Raw genomic sequence first — 21,448 nt, forward strand, 5'->3', positions numbered from 1 at the left:
TCTAGAAATTAGAAATAAGAATTAAGATGAATGAGAAAACTGTACCTGAATTTAAACAAATGTGTTGCACTGACATTATTCAATTTTCTTTTCTTAAGAGCTCTGCACATTATATTAGGGGAAAAAAATGAACCTCGGCTGCAGCAGCCTGAGGGAAAATTATAAATGTTGAATGTTATGAAATAGACTTGAAATTATGTGTACGTTGAGTGAAGTGATTGAGGTGATCAAGCATTGTTCTATAATTAAAAAGTGTTGGCTGTGAAATTAACATAGCTTTGTTGCTAATTGCAGCACTTAACAAAGATGACAGTTGAGACCATTCCTTTGCAAGTACAGCCTCATATTTTTCAGTGCAAAAATAAATTGTCACAGATGTTGGAAGCCGGAAATAAAAACAGCAAATAGGTGAAAACACTCAGTCAGGTAGGCAGCATTTGTGGAGAGAGAAACAGTCAATGGGGGTGATGTTACCCCACTCGCCCCAAACTCCCATCTTGCCCATTCCAGAGTGGGTGAATTTAGTTCCAGTTGGAAGGTAAAAAGTTAAACATCTGAAATAGGGAACCAACTTGTACTGAACACACCCATTTCTGATCGTAATAGAGGCAGATCAATGCACATTTAGCTATGTAAGGTGGTGTTATCAGGACAGATCATACTGAGATTGTTAAGCTGCCAAGAGGATATTGCGAGAGGGGTGGGATATTATTTTATAACTGTTCCTGTCCTCAACTTCTTGATGTCCATTTCTTGGTTTACACTGACAACCAGTGTCTGTTATAAGCCCATTGACAACCACAGCTACCTTCATTATGGCATGATGGCACCGTGGTTAGCACTGCTGCCTCACAGCACAGGGAACCTGAGTTCAATTCTGGCCTTGGGTCACTGGAGTTTACACGTTCTCCCCGTGTCTGTGTAGGTTTCCTCCAGGTGTTCTGGTTTCCTCCCACAATCCAAAGATGTATGAGTTAGATTGATTGGCCATGTTAAATTTCCTCTCAGTGCCATGGAGACTAGCAGGATAAATATGTGGGTCTACAGGGGGCTACTTATACAACTACAGGGGGCCTGGGTGGGATTTCTGTCGGTGCAGGCTCGATGGACTGAATGGCTTCCTTTTGCACTGTAGAGATTCTAGGATTACACTTTCTCCTACCCCACTTCACTTCCTGTAAGGACTCTGGGATAAGGACTCCAGTTTCTCTGTCTCCTGTTCTGATGTTGCCACCTTTCAAACCAATGCTCTCAGTTCCTTTTTCTTCAACAGACGATATCCCTTCATCGTAATTGAATGAGCCCATGCCTGCGTCCATCCTAATTCCAGCACTACTGTTTTCTCTATCCTTCCCCGTCCCAGAACAACAATCATGCTCACCTCATTCTCATCTTCCATCCCAGCTGCCTCCATATTGAATGGGGTATCCTCCACCACTTCCATCAGTTCCAACGTAACATCACCACAAAACAAATCTTCCCCTTCCTTTTCAGGATTGCAGAAGGACCATTACCTCTGGCCTACTGCTCAGTAAGTACAGTCACATTTTCCCATACAAGTTCTGGGAATGCAACGCATGCTTTTTCACATTGCTTCCCACTGTTCAGGATCCCTATCACTCTTTCTAGATGATACAGTTATTTACTTGCACTTCTTTCAAATTACTCTGTGCCATTCATCGTTTGTTATGTAACTTCTTCAACACAAGACGGGGGCGAGGGCAGCAAATGAGAATCACTTTGGTAAACATCTCCATCTGTATGCTGGTGTGACCCTATGCTTCTGGCCACTTGTCATTGTAATGTTCCACCCACTCCAACACTGATCTCTCTATCCTTGACTTGCCACACCATTCTAATGAAACTCAGAGAAAAGCATCTCATCTATCGATTTGGGACTTCATAGCCTTACAGGCTGAACAATTTCAGAGCATGACTACTGCTCCTTTTTTCAAATTACAGCTGTTGGTAACAATTTTGCTGTTGTCATTTACACCTCCTCTAGGTCAGACCTTCTGATTCTTATCCCATTATCATCTCATTTTGCCTGATACCATTATTCCATTTGCCATTTAGCCTCTTCTGCCTTTTATCCAATTGCAGAGCTTTTCTTTTGCTTTTCCCTCCCCATCCCTTTCCTTTCCTCTCTATTCACTGAAAATCTGTTAAACCTCGAACATTTCCAGTTCCTATGACAGGTCATTAGCCTGAAATATTGGGCCAAATCCTTTGATCTCCACATTGTCAAAAATTGGACATACGATTGAAATGTGTGTTAGGACTTGTGTAAATTGCCCAGGAAGTTTAAACATCTGGTAGGCACTTCCCCCTGCTCTCCAGAATGCTCTGCAAATATCATAGAGTCAAACAGCACAAAACAGGCCCTGTGGCTGCTCAAGTCAGCGCTGACAATAACTGCCACTAAAGGCATGCTACTCCTATTTTCCCACACCTGAATGTTATGATATTTAAAGTGTTATTCTAAATACTTTTTAAAGGTTGTAAGGTTTCCAGCCTCCACTACCTTCACAGGCAGTGAATTCCAGATTCCCACTACCCTGTCTCTGACTCTCAGCTAGAGTTGGATACTTGGGATAGTTCTGATGCAATTACCTGGATAGTTACCCAGAAAATTAAAATTAAAACCCAGTCTAACTCCTTGGTAACTAGACAACTGGTTCCCCCAATCACCACCCCTGACAACCCCTTCCTCCCCTTCTCTCCTGATCCTCTCCTGACTCGACTACCCTCCCAACCAGCTGACTTGCCTTCCCTGACTTCCCTCTGACTTGACTACTCACCCACCTATCCCCTACCTACCTATCCACCTACCCCGCTTTCCAACCCACCTCACCCACTCATCCCAACTCATTTACCCAGTTATCAGCTTCATCCACCCATGTTACCCTCCTACCCATTTTCCCACTTGCCCATCTCACCCCCTACTCACTTACCCCACAACAGCCAGCCACCCATTCACTCACCCATTCACTCACTAACTTCCAGACTGCACATTTGAACTTAGTTTATATCATCTAGTACCGTAAAATAGGGATGTACCCTGCCCTCCTGTGATCTGATAGTGTCCTCTTAGGGAAACTGTACTGCGCATTTCTGTCAAAACTGGAAACGGCAGGCCCAGCACGAAATGCACAGTTATGTCCAGTCAGGAGCATTTACAAATGCAGCAGAAATCAGATAATCATTGCTGAGGCTGAGGCCATTAACTCTGTTTATGTCTCTACGGATGCTGTCTAACCTGCTGTGTATTTTGAGCATTTTCTGTTTGAATGCCATGTTGTGTCAAACTATTTAGCAGGATCATTCTGTAATTTGAGCAAATTTGCTTCAGTGTTAAAATAATCTAATTTCAGCAAAATACTTTAATTGAAAAGATTAATGTGTTTGCAAATCGTTTGTTTAAGATAACCACTCTGTTTCTTATCCCTCACTTTTATGGTCAAACAAAATAAATTATATTTCGTAGTTTTTATCTAGAGTTGACTCAGAGATCTTGACCTTATTTTCATAAATCTAGCTTTAGAAGTCTTTCATGACCTTCAATATCTGCTTTGAACATTTGTATAGTAATTGATTATAATGAATTTTTTGTACTTCTGGGAAAATCAGTCCGGATTTTGTAGTCAGAAGCAAAATGATTACACCCACGGCTGACCTCTAAAAGCAGCATCTCAAGATTTAGCAAGCACAACGGTATACATTTCCTCATTCCAATGTTAATTTCATCTTATCACCATCTGTAGGGGATCTAGGGCTTCCAACAGCAGGGCAGGGAGCAGGCAAGCCAATCGGCCAATCAGAATGATGAATTCTCACAGGCAGCAAAACAGGAGATTAAGAGCAGGGAATATAAATCACATTAAAATCATTCACAGCAAAATAAAGTTGGAGTATACAGATGAAGTTTAGCTGGGGATGAAAATGTGAGCAGAATAATTTTCTTAAAAAAAGTTTTAGTTTGTTGTATAGTAATGGTTTAACATTATACAAAATGGCAAAAACAAAACTTCACACGGGTGAGATTGTGAAAGATGAACCTTAACTGCAGAACTATCTCAAATCCAACAAAAATGAAGCTTACAGAGATGAAATTACTGAATAGTTCCACAACTTACATGTATATGGCATCTTTAGTGTGATAAATCAATTAATGAAATGTTGTGGTACACTACCTAATATATTAAGGATACTTAATTTGTTTCTTTCACAAGTTTCATAAGCAAAGTACTTTTTTTAACAAAATGTATCTCATGATGCAAGTTTTGTTCAGAATTGATTCTTTCATTCATGCTGATCATTAATCCATATCTCTTATGATGGTTATTTCAATGGAGAGATGTCCTTTCTGAGAAAGATTATGAAGACAATAGAATGGACTTGATTTGCACCAAGGAATTCAATCAAACATTCAAAGTATTCAGCATATCTGGCAGAATAAAAGCCTGAAGCCACATATCTTTCTTGTATGAATCTCTTGAATAGAAATCAAATGTCTATCATTGTGACTGGAAAATGTAAAGAAGTCCATCAGTTCTCTCTACATCCTCCACCCCACCTCCAGCAAGTGACAGAGATTGTACAAGCTTAGGAACTGTTGCAGAATTGAACTGCATCCCTGCATCACAAGTTAGCTGATTAATGCATTCTCATTAATCACCTCCCAGTGCAGTGGTTTGTTGTCTATCACCTTTTAAAATGAGGCACAGGGATGCGAACATTCCTTGCACAATTATATGGGCTGTTTTAGATGCTGTACTTGGTGACTTATTCTGTGGAAGATACTTGTGAAGATGTAGCCTTGCAAAACACCAGTTGAAAAACTGCTTAGCTATTTTTACTGTAACAAAGGTATCAGTATTGAAGGTAATTATTCTGCTTTTTTATTTATGTATAAAATATCAGTACAATTTAACTTGGTTTTAAAAACCTTGTAGGGAAGCATTTGCAAACACTGATGAGGATTTAAAATTGAATGTATTGGGAATAGGGAGTCAGTGTAGCTCCAGAAAGACTGGAGTAGTGGACTTTTCGGCTTAATGCAGACATGATACGACACAGAATGTGGCATTTGGATGAATGAAAACCTGCATTGAAAAAATTGGAATAATTAACTCTGAAGCTGACAAATTGATAATCGTTTCAGTCACCATTGTATTAAGGTACATAGGAACAGGGCTAGACAATTTAACAACTTGCACATGTTTTCCCATTCAATTAGACCATGGCTAATCTGTATCGTAACTCCATGTCTTAGCTACATACCATTTATATGTCGAGTAAAATCTCAGACTTAAAATTATTAATTGGGCTTTGTGTGGGAGAGAGCTCCACACTTCTCTGGAGTGAAGAACTGTTTCCCATCATACTGCTTGAATAGAATGGCACTGAGTTTAAAATGTTATGCCATTGTCTTTGTGTGACAAGGTCTCTCATGGGAGGTTAGTTAGGAAGGTTCAGTAGCTAGGTATAGATGGGGAGATTGTAAATTGGATTAGACACTGGCTCAATAGAAGAAGCCAGAGAGTGGTTATGGAGGATTGCTTTTCTGAGTGGAGGCCTGTGACTAGTGGAGTGCCGCAGGGATCGGTGTTGGGTCCATTGTTGTTTGTCATCTATGTCAATGATCTGGATGATAATGTGGTAAATTGGATCAGCAAATTTGCTGATGATACAAAGATTGGAGGTGTAGTGGACAGTGAGGAAGGTCTTTAAAGCTTGCAGAAGCACTTGGACCAACAAGAAAAATGGGCTGAAAAATGGCAAATGGAATTTAATGCAGACAAGTATTGCACTTTGGAAGGACAAACCAAAGTAGAACATACAGGGTAAATGGTAGGACTCTGAAGAGTGCAGTTGAACAGAGGGATTTGGGAATACAGGTACAGAATTCCCTAAAAGTGAAGTCACAGGTGGATAGGGTCATAAAGAGTGCTTTTGGTACATTGGCCTTTATAAATCGGAGTATCGAGTATAAAAGTTGGAGTGTTATGGTAAGGTTGTATAAGGCATTGGTGAGACCGAATTTAGAGTATTGTGTACAGTTTTGGTCACCTAGTTACAAGAAGGATGTAAATAAGGTTGAAAGAGTGCAGAGAAGGTTCACAAGGATGTTGCCGGGACTTGAGAAGCTGAGTTATAGAGAGAGATTGAATAGGTTAGGCCTTTATTCCCTGGACCGTAGAAGAATGAGGGGAGATTTGATGGAGGTGTATAAGATTTTGATGGGTATAGATAGAGTGAATGCAAGCAGGCTTTTTCCAATGAGGCTAGGGGAGAAAAAAAACCAGAGGGCATGAGTTAAGGGTGAAAGGAGAAAAGTTTAAAGGGAATATTAGGGGGGGCTTCTTCATGCAGAGAGTGGTGGGAGTGTGGAATGAGCTGCCAGATAAAATGGTAAATGCGTGGTCACTGTTAACATTTAAGAAAAGCTTGGATGGTTTCATGGATGAGAGGGGTGTGGAGGGATATGATCCAAGTGCAGATCATGGGACTGGGCAAAAAATGGTTCGGCACAGACAAGGAGGGCCATAAAGCTTGTTTCTGAGCTGTAATTTTCTATGGTTCTATGGTGTGACTGTACTGTGCCTTTAAGAAATGTATTTTAATCATGTTTCTCTGCAAAATGTTTTAGCAGTCCCTGGGATGTTAGCAGCACTGTGTCATCTGTAGCTGGTGTCTTTATTGTTACCGAAGCAATATCATTGACATCATAGTTGTTTTAATCTGAACAAATGTAGTCTTCTGTGGTTTTAATGTTCTCCAGGGTTTGCAGAGTAGAGCTTGATTTAGGATAATTGACAGGTCAGGTGATATGCCAGGGGACAGCTATTTTTCACAGAGCATTCCAGTATTAGTTTTGTTTTTCAGAAGCTGATCAAAGCTGGAAGAGACAGCAGTACTTTTCCCCTTCTTTGGAGTTGAAAGTTCTGTTGTCTGTATGAATGTTTCTGGAAGCTGCCAGAGACTGGGTTTACCTCTCTGAAGTTTGGCTATTTAAAGAATATATCCTTCTCTGAAAACTGCTGATTTGGATTTCTGTCCGTAATTGCTACAAAGCTGAAAACCTAGCATCATGTGAGCATACTTGTTTTTGTGCTAAGTCTGAAGAAGGATGTGTATCTGTGAGACATTGTTTTACATTGGAATAACAGGGATAGCTAGCAGTTAAGAGTTATTCTGTATCATGTTTAAGTCTTATAATTGGTAAATGTTATGCTAATTCTTTTTGTTATATTCTAACTGTGTTCTGTGTTTCATATAAAGCTTCCTACTGGGTCATTTGAATCATACCTGGAGTGAAATATTTTATGGTCACTGATTGCAAAACAAAATGTAAAATTTAGGATCTAGGCTAACTTCACAAAACACCTTGAAGGTCTTAACCTTCAGCAAACAAACTTACTTTACAATTCCTTTAGTAATCCTCCTTCAGATCACATCTTTACCTCCTATATTCTAGGAATACAAATCTACTTTCTGTAATCTCCCATCATAACCTAACCTTTGGAGCCCTGATGGCATTTGGATGCTTCTGCTTACTTCCAAGGCTAATACATCCCAGTCCAGAGCTGTACACGTTCAAATGAGATCCAATGAGGGCTTGCTTAAGTGTAGCAAAACGTATTTTCCTAATTGAGCTTTGTAGTTATAAAGATTAACATTCCATTGTCAGTTTTGATTTTTGTTACAAGTACATACTACAGTTTGGTGATCTATGTTACGTGGATCCATAAATCCCTTTGGACCTCCACTGTTTGTAGCTTTCACCATTTAAAAATTCTCAGATCTATCCTTTATAGTCTGAAATATATGAGCAGAAATTTTATCTTTATTGCTACCCATGTGCCACCATTTTGCCCAGACTTGTCCCTCCCTTCCTGATTACATAACTATTATTCCTTTATGTCTATTATCACCTAACATAGTCAATAATTTCTCTTCAATTCCATGTGCTTATCTAATAGTCTCTTGTGTGGAACTTTATCAAATGCCTTTTGGAAGTCAATACAAACTACGTCCGTATAGACATTCCCCTATTTACGACTTTATTTACTTTCACAAACTAACCTTTCAGTTAAGTTTGTTCGACATGACTATTCTTTCCAAATCAACGTTGGCTTTGTCTAATCAGCTGAGATTTCCCGAAGTGCTCAGTCACTCTATGCTTAATTAAGTTTTCCAATAACTTTCCCACAACAGATGTTAAACTAAAATCTCCATAGTTTCCTGATTCTCTCTCTGTCTCTGTCTCTCTCATCTTTCTTAATTAATGAAGCTATATTTGTAACTCTCAAGACAGTTGCTGAATTGTGACAACTTTGCGGGATTGGCGAAAGCATCTGTACCTTCCTCTTCTTTAAGACCTTTTGGGGTGGGAACAATAGGTATCAAGGAGTCATCAGAGGCATTATTTTCTCTTGCTTATCTGATAACATTGCTTAGGATAGAGTCATAGATGGGCAATGGGCTGAAATTTAATACTGTACTGCACTGGGAGCAGTGGCTTGGATGGTGAGGGTGGAATTGGGGATGTGGGCTGTGTCAGTCCATCACATGCAGGAAACCCAATAGTTAATGGAGTGTGTTTCAGCTTTAAACTATGCCACAATGTTACAATATCATTCCTAATTCCAGAATTTTTTTACTGATTTCAAATTCCACCATCTGCTGTGGCAGAATTCGAACTCAGGTCCCCAGAATATTAGCTGAGTTTCTGGATGAATAGTCGAGCCGTAATACTGCTGGACCATCACCTCCCCTTTGGGGTGAAGAGCCTAAATGAAAGAAGTGGGAGAATAGAGTCAAGAAAGGCAAAGGTTCTCTGGACAGGCAGCTTATGAAGAACCAACAATATAAACTGTGCCTGAGCTGCAGAGGTAAAAACCCCTGGCTACATCAAGAAGATGCAGTTTGACATGGTGGTGGAGATCAGCAGCAGGCACAGAAAGGATATGGTTCAAAGACCTAAGCAGAGGAGGAAAGGTAAAGCAATATCACACGCATCTACATAATGATATTTATATCACTGCACCCTCTTCATGCTGCCTTCTCAAGCTCATATTCCATACATCACTCCTCACACCAAATTGTTTTTCCGATATATTCCCCATCTATGCACCTCTTTGCATTCTCATCTGTGTACCCACCATTGATAGACACCCTCAGGCTTATACAATGTCAGGCACCTCAATGAGCAAAGGTCTCCATCTATCTGTACAGCATGTCATAATTCTCACTCATAGGTCACTATTTTCTTTCCTTACAGGAGAAGAGAGCACAGAAAATCAAAACAAAACTTCACAGATCTCACTGCAAACAACTGCAGAGAAAATAAAGTAGAATCTCAGTGTGCCAAACTGTTAGAGATGAGGATCTCCCATCTACCAGGTGACAGATACATATGGCACACAACATGTACGAACATGGTAACTGCTGAGAACAAATTTGAGAATGACTCTGGTATGTAAATTGATATTGAGAATGTGCTGTAGTGTAATACCATCCCTGTTGTACATTATTGGTGTGAAGGAAATGCCTCCAATGCTATGCAGCACCCAATGTCCATGCATCCTGAGAAAAGAAGCGCCAAAGTGCAGACATCTTTACAATTCCTGCAAATTTCAGCTTGGTTAGTTGGTATCATTATGACTTGAAAATTAATACATTTATACCCATACCAGTGCTCTGTGCCAGAACTGTTCAATATTGAGGCAGGTAGATAAGTGTGAGTGCTGTATGTTGAAGCCTAAAACTTTTTTCACAATGGCCTGCTGGTGCAAACTTGATCCAGGGAAAAATCCATGCACCTCCATGGGCATCCAAGGTACAAACTGACATTGGGCCTCAGGCTAGGTGCCTGCTGGTAGTCCAGAAACACAGTTGGTGAGGAGGGGACTTTGACTTCCAGACTGCTGCATCCCAGCTGCAAGTAAAAGGGGAAGGCAATGAGGGCAAGCAAATTTGGAGTGGCAAGACTGGGAGAGCAAAGGTGAATGGGGGGGCAGGAGAAGTAATCATTTTTAATACATAGATTGTCCATCAACTCCAGGGGATTAACAGCGTGTGATGCCCTATTCCAGCCGGGGTCAGGATCATTAAGCTGAGGCCTTTTTTGGATGCTCAGGTTGTTGCAAAATCCACAGTGACAGAAGAGCAAGGGGTACTCCCGGTGGCTTCATTATATTCCTCCCTTAACCAATCTCACCAAATAATTTGGTTATCTGATCATTTACAACTTTGGCATTTGTGGGAGCTTGCTGTGTACATGTGGACTGTCCCATTTGCCTTGATAATAGCACTTTGTTGTGACTCTTGGCTCTTTGAAAAGCAATGCATTAATGAGTGTGCTTTGGAAGGCTCTGGGAACATGATATGATTCTATATAAACAGAATTGTTTCTTTCTTCATTGGCCTTCCAATGCCCTACAAACATGTCGGTAAATTAAACCTATGAGAAAAATACTCACAAATCGCAGCTTAGAATTTGGTCTATTTGCAAACGATGTGGGTGCAACAGTCACTGCGTAAACCGAAACAGTCTGTGGGGATGGGGCTTCACATAAGAAATAATCCAACTTGTGCCATCGTTTATTGGGAGGAGCATTACAGTTTGGGAGGCAGCCAATCGAACATTTTGGAAAATGGTGGGATTGGTCTGTGCGAAGTTCGGCCGAGCACTGCAGGAAATTTCAGGAACAGGGAAGTGAAAGGTGGGACTTAGTTGGAGAGCGAGGGGAGGGTGGGGGGTGGGCAGTGGAGGAGTAGGTGTTCGGGGGAGAGGGGCAGCTCCTGCAACGGTGGCTCAGTAGAACATATTGCACTTCCAAGGACCACTGGTGTGGATACTGTGCACCCCAGAAAATAAACAGCGCACGTCATGACATGTCATATGGAGTTTGCACATTCTCCTCATGTCTGCATGAGTTTCATCAGGATGTTCTTGTTTCCTCCCACAGTCAAAAGATGTGTGGGTTACGTGGATTGGCCATGCTAAATTGCCCCTTAGTGTCAGGGATACTAGCTAGGCTAAATATGTGGTGTTATGGGGATTGGACCTGGGTGGGACTGTTGTCAGTGCAGGCTCGATGGGCCGAATAGACTTCATTGCACCGTAGGGATTCTATGATTCCATGATCATGCTCAAGTCCATGATAAAGGCATTGTACCTGTAATCTACAAAGGCAATGGGCCTAGTGTCTGTTTCAGATTGGAACCCTGGATGGAGATGGGGCTGCTCTCAACAACATACCATGTGGCACAGTTGTAGTTGGGATTGAGCACAGTTGGGTGTGATGCCCATCATGGTGGGCCTTCCAGAGTTCACTTCTTGACTCAGATCAAACGATTATAGTGCAATCAAATATCCAATCGCATGCATCTCTCAGTGTTCTCATACACACCTGCAGCAGGATAAAGCATTGCTGATGTATATTAGACATGAACGAGAAGCGACATGAGCAGGGATTCCACAACAAATAACAAATATCAACTGCACTATATAACCGAAGAGTAGGGATTAATTTTAATCTCTATCACTAACCCCAGAGGCAATCATTTAAAGAAAAGTGATGAGCATCAGTTGACATGCTTATGCTAATCAGATAGGACTGCTGTGATTACACATCAAAGAATCATAAAGGCAATCAGTAGATATAACAGCATGTTTCAGTAAGGGGGGGCTCCCCTGTGGAGAGCACTTTCAAAGGCTTCACTTGCACCGCTTTGTAGAGCTCGCAATATTTAAAAAGCAAACGGCACTCTCCACCATCTATTTTCGACAGCCAACTGAAATGGGAGATAGCTCAGCACCCTGCAAAGCTGTGACAGTAAATCGTATCACATAGCATGACCGTGATTTCAAATTGGCATGTGATGGCGTGAATGCCTAAATGATGCAGCCTTTTCTGATAAAACTGACTGACTGTATGAAGAATATTGGAATCTGGAAAACACCCTTACTGTGAAGATATTGATAAATTAAGACCTTTGGAAATGATAATGTCACTAAGAAAGAAAATAGGTTGGCAGAGCATTGTTAGAATTTTGGACGTGTTTAAAGGTGTCACGTGGTGAATTTTGTCACTTGAGCCACTGGTGAGTTTTGCACATAACAGGTCATCACAGGCAGCATACGCAGGAATGTTTGACACTTCTTAGTCATGTTCAAGGCCCCATTTAGCCATCAGGGCCGAACAGATTTACTTCATGTTACTAAGTACGTACCATTGGCACCACTAGCAGGCAAGCATTTAATGTATTCGACAAAAGCTTCAATTTATGTTGCACATTTTACATAGTATAACATCCCAAAGTGCTTTATAGCAGTGTTAGCAAACAACATTAGACACTGAATCAGATTAGGAGCTATGAGAACAGGTAACAAAATGCATGCCCAAAGAACTTAGTTTGGAGAAAAGAAGGCTAGAGAGGCACAGACGTTTAGGTAAGGAATTCCAGAGCTTAATGTTTAGGCAATAGAAGATATGGCTGCCAATGGTGAAGCTATTAAAATTGGGGAAATGCAAAGGGCCAAAATTGAAGTGTCGATTTCCTGGAGAGCTGAAGGGCTAGAGGAGATACAGAGAAAGGACAGAGCAAAGCCATGGAGGAATTTGAAAACAAGGGCGAGAACTTAAACATCGAGACTTTGCACAACCAACAACAAAGGTTAACAAGCAGGTTTCACAGCATCCCCACGATGCAGAAGGAGGTCATTTGGCCCATCGAGCCTGCAGTGACAACAATCCCATCCTATCCCCATCACCCTACATATTTACCCTGCTAATCTCCCTGAAATTTTGACATGGCTAATCAACCTAACCCGCACATCTTTGGACTGTGAGAGGAAACTGGAGCACCTGGAGGAAGGCCACGCAGATATGAGGAGAAGGTGTAAACTCCACACAGACTGTCACCCAAGCAGGAATCAAACCAGGATCCCTGGCACTGTAAGGCAGCAGTGCTAACCAATTTTAATCTAAGCAAGTGTGTGGTTATTCATTTTGGACCTGAAAGGACATCCACGAGTCTCCCTGTCACAGATTTAACAGAATGGAGGTGGGAATGTAGCAGGGGCCCCACCTCCAACCATCCGTCTCACCTCCAAACTTGTCATGGGGGAGGAAAGTGGAAGATTCTAATCGAGGAGTTTGGGTCCACCAGATCAATCCAAATGCCAAGGTAAGAAAGTTCATTGCCAAATATTCTTCCAATATAAATCTAGACCATGAAAGAAATCATTTAACTACAGATCTATGGCCTTCTACCTCTGACCAATGGAGGTTTCCATTCTTTTGAGATCTGTTACGATGCCCCAATGCTTATCGTCCTTTTACTTGACTCAGGGATATTGTGGAATATAATGACAACAAACCTGGGACCCATGTCTGAAAATCATCTCACGTGATGACTGTACCAATATACTATGGGACAAGCTAATTGATCTAATTATTGAAGTTGGATCAAAACGCATTGCGACAGGCAGGACCAGCATTTTACTTTAAGGTGAAATTATGAATGTTTCACTGAGCAGAGCAGAGAAATGATAGGCATGGACCATGAAACCAATATTAACTCCAATTCAAACAGTCCTTGGCTCCATTAAAGCAAAGATAGATTGTTGAACTGGTCTAAATAACTGTAATACAATCCCTGGAGTTGCAATTTTCCTGAATTAGAAGTAAATGGCCTCATTTATACATTATTCTTGTAGAGACAGCATTCAGCTTGGGCCAGGATAACCTTAACTGAACGTGATCCCCTGAGGTTAATATGGAGGGGAGCCCCAAACGAACGTGCCATAAAAGCATTCAATAACCTGCCCAACTGAGTTTCACTTTCCATCAAAAACTGGCAGGACCTGACCATCAGGCACATACCTGCTGGGTACAAACCTACTTCACAGTCCCAGGCAATATTTTGGGCATTGCTGTGACATTTTGTCTGAAATCCAATCTGAATAAGTAGGTCACCGTAATTTGTCCTCAACCTGTTGCTGCTGTTTGTCCTGCTGCCAACAACACATTTGTGAAATAAGTTTCAAGGGATAAAAGCCTTTAAGCTGCCTCATACCAAACTCTGACACAAATATTTATATGATTAACAGTGCACTATATTAACCGTACCCATGGAAATTAGATGGGTAGGCAGTAAAAAGGCCCCCCAGTTACTTAAACTGCTGGAAACTGTAGCTCAAATACTGTTTTCTCTCCATGTTCTAGATAAGAAGTTAAGATGGCACTGTTATGTGTGTTGGGGCATAGCCCCTTTAAGGGAACAGGTCATATGACCTGGGGTGAGCAGGCCGGGAACTGCTCTGAGAGGGCAGTTGTCATCTGGAGTGTGGAATGAGTGGACTGAATAAAAACCTGTGTTCCCTGTCGCCTGGCTGTGGAGTAGTTCCTGAGGGGACCCCCTCGGTGCTAAGAGATTTAGCATCTGTCCAAAGCCAGTCTTCTCTAATTGTGCAGATTGGGGTTTGATGATATCAGGCTGCATATAGGCTGAAGTAGAGGCCATTGCCAGGGTATGATTTTTGGCACAAGGAGATACAGGAATCTCCTCTGATGGGACCCATCACAGCCTCTGCCCTCCCACCACTTCCCCAACATAAGATCCTTCAGAAACACACATCTCCACATTTACTCAATTGCTTGTAATTGGCCAAGAGATGCTGGTTTTCCAAAGGCTGGGAATGCCTTTCCACCCTGCAAGAGGCACAAAGCAATGGGGGGTGGGGGGGGAGCGGGGAGCAAGGGGATTAATATTTTCTGAGCCTGTTTTCTGTTGCCTTTACAGCTAATTCATCCTGTGATTCACTTGTCTATGGTCATGCACGGTGTTAAAATCTGGGTCCACGATTAATCTGATACTTAGCTACACAACAAACAGAAATTATTGGGAATGACATTAACTTAAGGGAAAGATTTCAGTGATTTATTAGTTAATTCTGAATTCAGTGTTGAGATCCAACTGTCTGCATTGATGATTTTGTTTGCCTGTTAAAGTGAAGATAATTATTATTTCTGGAGGGAATTGGTCTCCGTGCTGAGTGTGTGTATTAGAATCATGCGGTGCGGAATTTTTCCATCCCGCCTATCATGGGAATTGTAACGGGCGGGACACAGACCATGCAAAGGTCCATTGACCTCGGACAGGATTTTCTGGCCTTGGGGTGAGCGAGGCCGGAAAATCTTTGACTTTAACTGGAATGCCTTCTAAGCTCCAATATTTGTGAAGATTTGTTCAGTTGTCTGCCCAGAACTGAATTCCTCCCCATGCTGAATTAAAGGAGTCAGCTGTTTTTTGTTCATCACTGACACCTTTTTCTAATCAAACAATTAATGATGGGATGATCTGTACAGTGTGTAGCTACTCACGTATAACATTGAGACATCAACTCCATTCACTGAATTATCTGAGAAAACCACTTTACAACCAAACAGTAATTATCACTGATTGCAATGTAGCAATACGGTTCTTCCTGGCTTCAAGGTATTATGGTTAACGTGAGTGATTGATTTTTTTTTTTCGTTTTCATTGGAGAGGAGGTGAAAGAATGCAGACTTAAACAAAACCTGATCCCATTTCCTTTCTCTTCCAGATACTGACTGACCTCTGGACTTCCTGTCATAGGTATTGTTTTATGTTCCACAATTGTCTAAGTGTAACCACATAGAGAAAGTGTCCATTCCACAGTGGCAAAGATATTAGGCAGAATCCTGTGCTATCTGGATGTAAGTATAGAGTCAGAACCATTCCTGTTCCTGAACCTGCAGGGATTAGTGGTGCATTTTCCCTCTTTCCCAAGAATTATATGCTCTCTATTTCTGCATGTTCATGAATGATAATGTTAAGCTCAGAGATATTATCATGCCAAAGAACTCTTTACATATTGTTGCTGTCATGCTATCATCCTGGCATCTTCCATGAGTGACTATGCTGCCAGTGCTGTTTCATACATTACATGGCCCAGGGCACACAAGGCTCAGTGCTGCTGGGACTTTCACAGCTGAACATTCACAATGTCCAGCTCAGTAGATGTCAAAAGGCCCTTATATCTGTCATTAGTGGGTTGATGACACTCACTTTTCCAGACCTGGGAAGATCATTAAAGGTTTGAGGCATTGTGCTGTGAATGACTGCGACAACCAGAAGCCTTGAGAGTGGTGTGGCTGTGATGCCAGGCAAATGAACAGAAATGTTGGTAGGTGCTCCTCTGATTCTGCACAGCACCAAGTGTAACTCTGCCCTGAAAGGGCTTATGCAGGCAAGCATCCTGGTGATGGGGCTCCTCCTCAAGAAGTCATTGGCCAGCCCCTGGGCCTCTCTACCCGCGATACACAATCTGGTTCCTTCCTCCATGACTGAGGATGGTGGGGCAGTATGCGGCTGATCCTTCATGGGTATAGCAACCCAGGGAACAGTGGCTATGGATATTTCCTTTGCTACATCAGGAAATGGAAGAACTTTCTCTGTGTCAACCTTAGCCACAGGAGAGCACCAGGAAGAGGTCCAAGTCAAAGACCTCAAATTACTGTCGTTTTACCAAGGGCCACACATGTCTGCATGTTTCATTGAGTGTTAAATGCTCTGATGCTTTATTTGAATGAAAACTCATTTGTTTCCAGCCTTGTAAGTTTAATGCCTTTCCTAAAAGCCCTTCTCATGTGTATTATATATGGTGCTGACATAAAGGGCCCTATTTTACCATTTTGATTGTAAGTGCTGCGTGGACTTGAAACTGGGATTGTTTCAGATCCAACTTTCAGACCCGTTCTCAGATGCCCCCATACACACTCTGCCTGAAAAAATATCAGCAATTCTGAATTGCGCTCATAATAAGCCTATGGGCAGGGCTTACCACAACCAAAGCCCTGCAGCTCTGATCGGCGCCTCCAACTAGGCATGCGCAGAAATAAAGATACAATCCGGCTCCCCTGCCACATCCCCTCTGGGCTGGATAATGCCTCCCCCTGGCCCCCGCAGTCATAGCCCCACCCCACAACATTACTGACCCTATTATCCTCCCACCACTCAGATCGATTGTGGGCCCCTCTCTCCACTGATTTCAAGCAGAGTTGCAGTGGACCTCCCCCTTCCCCCTAAATAATCTCAGGCAGAGTGGCATCAGATCCCCCCTTCTCCCTCATTGATCTTAGAGTGGCAGTGGACCCCGTCTTCCCCCCACTAATCTCAAACAGAGTGGCAGCGGAACCCCCCCCCCGCCCCCTCACTGATCTTAGGCAGAATGACAGCAGATCCCCCCTTCCACCCATTGATCTTAAGCAGAGTGGCAGCAGAACCCCCCCTTCCCTCCCACTGATCTCAGGCAGAGTGGCAGTAGACCCCACCTTACCCCCACATGCACCGATCTTTAGCAGAGAGCCGTCAGAACAACCATCCTCCCCTCCATCCACTGATCTCTAGCAGACAACCTGTCGGATGCTGGGCACCTTCCTCCTCACTCACTGGAACACCCAGATCGGACTTTTGTAGAGCATGTCTGTTTTACGCCGATTCTGGATGGGCGAACACGGTGGCAAAGTGAGAAGTGCCAGAAAGGTTGCATTTAAATGCTTATTGCATCCATTTTGGGCATGGTCCCGATCACAGCCATTTTCAGGCCTTCATAAAGGGGGAACCGGTGTGGAGGCAGGCACAGATCGTGCTATTTGCCTCATGCCTGACTTTATCAAGTTATTGTGCCTGAAAACGGGCACAACTTGATGATAAAGTTGAGCCCAAGTGTGGCAATGGGGTGGTGGAAAGCAATGGATATGGAAGCACTAGGCTCTGTTTTCAGATATATCAGGCAGAGGGTTAATATATAATGTCTAATATGTGAATCAATGGAGGAGATGTCAAAATCTGTTGAGAGCAGGATGAACCCCTTGTAAGAAGCTTTGGCATAAATTCCCGAGTGTTCTGGCAATGGATGCCCAACTGCTGATGTCCCAGAGAAAACCTCAGCTTTCCCCAAGTGCAGCTTCTCTCAAGCCTCCTCAGTCAAGGATATCCAAGGCTCAAACTGATCAGCTTTCTCCAGTTCCTCTGCTTTCTGCATCATTATGTTGTGCAAGGTGTTGTACACGACCACTACGTGAGAAACTCTATTGGAGGGCTGTCCCATCAAGACATCTGAAACATACCTTGAGTCATCCTCCAGCCTGTTTGATGGTTGACCTTATGGAACAATGGCAACAGTTGGGCTGTCTGTGTACCAGATGGCCCACATGAGCTATGCCTTCAGTGGATATTCCTTGTTAGACTGGAACGATATCACTTCAGATCTTGTGGTGGGCTAACGGCTGGGTCACCAGAGATTGCCTCACAATGAAGGAGTTGTGACAGGCTACCTGGGAACGTTGCAGAAGTACATATGAAGCTTTACAGTGTTCATGGATAAGCTGAACATGAAGGGCATGGACGCCCTTCCAATTCACAAAAGACCTGAGTGTGTGTCTTCCTAAAAAAATGGGTGCAGCTCATCACCCCTGCACCTGAGGGAATCTTGCCATGGAGAAAAATATGACAGCCCTCTGCCTGATTGGTTTCATCCAAGATGAACCTTCAGAAGCCTGAACTTGCCCTCCTGTAGCATCACCACTCTTGGCTCCTCTGATCCTTGACGAGCTTCTTAAAACCTACCTGTTCTCTGAAGCTCTTGGTCACGTGTCCTAATAGTTCCTTTCCTCACTTGGTGTCAAGTTTTGTTTGATTAAAACTTCCAAGATGCTTCACAGGATGAAGACATTATGAAACACAGGTGCTGGAGCAGACCAGAATTTCAAGTGTTTGGTAGGAGGGTTAGAGAGGGACATGAGGAAAAATTTCTTCAACAGAGGCTGGTGGTTATTGGGAATTTGCTGCCTAGTTTGGCGTTGGAGGTAAAAACGCTCATCTCATTTAAAAGATGCTATAACCTGCAAGGCTACAGCCCAGGTGCTGGAAGGTAGGGTTAGAATGGGAAGCTAGTTTTATCTCTTTTTTGACCAGTGCAGATGTGATGGGCTAAATGGTCTCTTTCTAATGCTTCTATAGTTCTATGAATCTATGGAAGGAAACATGCTGCTAATTGTGACACTTACTTTACATAGAGTTACATAAAATCCCTACAGTATAGAAGGAGGCCAATCAGCCCACCAAGGCTGCACCAACAACAATCCCACCCTATCCCAGTAACCCCACATATTTACGTTGCTAATCCCCCTGAAAATAGGGGCAATTTAGCATGGCCAATCAACCTAACCCATATCTTTGGATTGTGGGAGGAAACCAAAGCACCCAGAAGAAACCCACGCAGATACAGGGAGAACATGCAAACTCCACACAGACAGTTCAAACTGGGAATCAAATCCGAGTCCCTGGCACTTTCAGACAGTAGTGCTAACCACTGTGCCACTGTGCCGCCCAAAAACCTCCTTTATTCCAGTAAAAGGGTATGTTGGTTAAAACAAGGTGCATTGCAATTATTTCCGAGTCTGTGGCCCAATACAGATTGAGAATAATTGAGAATTGAGAGTTTAAATGAGACTTTTTAGAATGACCGCCAAATTGGGTGAACACTTGACAGTCAACCTTCTCCCTTTTTCACCAGCAGAAAATCCAGCCCAGTACAAACCTGGAATTCTTTATCAGCCCAAAGAAAGAACACAAGTGGAGTTTCGAGAAGGCATGCGAAGTAACTTATCTGGTCTCTTTATCAAAAGTAGGAATGCAGTCGGACACATGAACAAACGACTAATGAACACTCATCTAAAATTATATCAGCAAGATGTCACTCTGTTGAGACACTGACCAGTCACACTGCCAGTATGTACGTGCTGCACTTTTTTAAGAGCACCTTCTAATGATTGAGTCACCAATTTACTGGCAATTCTTTTTCAATGGGGTTTGAGAGTCTGCACATCAAGTTCTGGCAGATGCTCTTTCAACCCCCTGAGGGAACCTTAGATACACAATGAATATTAATTATTTTTCTACAAGTGACAAATATTCACATACATTTCTTCTTATTGCTCAATCGTTGTTCAGGGATGACTAATCTGTGAGTAAAGACTACAGCACCCCCATTCTCCTGTCCTGTTAACTTTGTTCAGTTAAAGCTAAAAAGCATTACACAAACCACAAATTTTGCAGTATTGCAAAGATATGACAAAACTGCAATCATTGTTTATGCAAGTGTCAGCTTGGTAGTTATTGCTCAGTGTTTTTCAGTATTGGATCAAAAATCCTCCGTACAAATTCAGATATTTTTGTTCTGAGTATCTTTCAGCGCTGACTAATAGACGATTCAAAGATGACAAATTTTGGGTTCAATATATTTATACCAAAGTTTAGTGTGTTTTGATGTATTGTACCAACTTTACTACCCTCTAAAGTGAAAACTTGCTGACCAATTGCATACGAACTAAATGTATTTGGGATCTTATATTATTAATACATCATTATTTATAAAGAGCAAGGGGGCAATTTTCATGTCCCAATGTTTCACGTAGTGTCCCTCTCCCCTCCCCTGACCTGCACCCTCCCCCCTCTGCCCACCCCCTCCGCCCCAGCCAAACTGTTAGGAGTCTACAAAGTCATGAGAGACATAGATAAGGTGGATAGTCAGAGGCTTTCTCCCCAGGGCGGAAGGGTCGATTACAAGAAGTCACAGGTTTATGGGGAGAGGTGGGAAGTTTAGGGGAGGCATGCGGGGACAGTTTTTCACACAGAGGCTGGTGGGTGCCTGGAACGCAGTGTCAGTGAAAGTGGAGGAAGAAGCCACATTAGTAACGTTCAAGGTGTATCTTGATGGACACCTGAACGGGAGGGGAACAGAGGGACAGAAACTATATATTGGCGCACGCTTGGTGGGCTGATGGGCTTGGTCCTGTGTTGTATTGTTCTTTGTTTATGATAATGAGGGGCATGGACGGGGTAGATAGGGAGCAGCTGTTCTCCTTAACTGAGGGGTCAGTCATGAGGGGACACAAGTTCAAGGTGAGAGGCAGGAAGTTTAGGCGGGATGTGAGGAAAAAATTTGATACCCTGAAAGTGATGGTGGTGTGGACTGCGCTGCTTGGATGGATGATAGAAGTGGGTTGTCTCACATCCTTCAAAAATACATGGATGAGCGCTTGGCATGTCATAACATTCAAGTCAATGAATGAAGTGCTGGTAAATGGGAATAGGTAGCTAGGTTAGATGTTTCTTATGTGCCGGTGCAGATTGGCTGGGCTTCTTCTGCACTGTGTGATTTTGTGATTCTGTGAACCCAAATAGTTTGATTAGATAACAAGTGCCTAGTTACTACATGCCTCCCTTCTGTTCCAATTTCCAGTCAACCCTTGATCCAAGGTGGCCTGATCTAACAGCAAAAATGAAAAGGGCCTCACATATAATACATGTTAATTAGGAGTAAATGACCAAGTGAAAACTCGCA

At 42.5% G+C, this 21,448-nt stretch overlaps 2 long non-coding RNA genes across 3 annotated transcripts in view; both read left to right on the top strand.

The window, feature by feature from the left end:
• The window catches only part of LOC145355632 (uncharacterized), a 39,203-nt gene extending 31,135 nt beyond the window's left edge, over positions 1-8,068 (top strand). The window contains exon 4 of the long non-coding RNA XR_013889017.1: positions 6,889-8,068. This is a non-coding gene — a long non-coding RNA (uncharacterized LOC145355632). The remainder of the gene's footprint in view (positions 1-6,888) is intronic.
• A 3,256-nt stretch (positions 8,069-11,324) lies between these two features.
• LOC145355375 (uncharacterized) lies at positions 11,325-20,485 on the top strand. 2 transcript variants are annotated; one of them, XR_013888974.1, is made up of 3 exons: positions 11,325-13,524; positions 15,623-15,654; positions 19,619-20,485. It is a non-coding gene; the product is annotated as an uncharacterized LOC145355375 (long non-coding RNA). The 2 variants fall into 2 exon arrangements; XR_013888973.1 differs by having other exon boundaries at positions 19,622-20,485.
• Positions 20,486-21,448: the final 963 nt, after the last annotated feature.

Source organism: Carcharhinus amblyrhynchos, chromosome 19 (assembly GCF_965287045.1).
Source record: "Carcharhinus amblyrhynchos chromosome 19, sCarAmb.v2.hapA, whole genome shotgun sequence".
In the NCBI taxonomy this organism is placed as follows: Eukaryota; Metazoa; Chordata; class Chondrichthyes; order Carcharhiniformes; family Carcharhinidae; genus Carcharhinus; species Carcharhinus amblyrhynchos.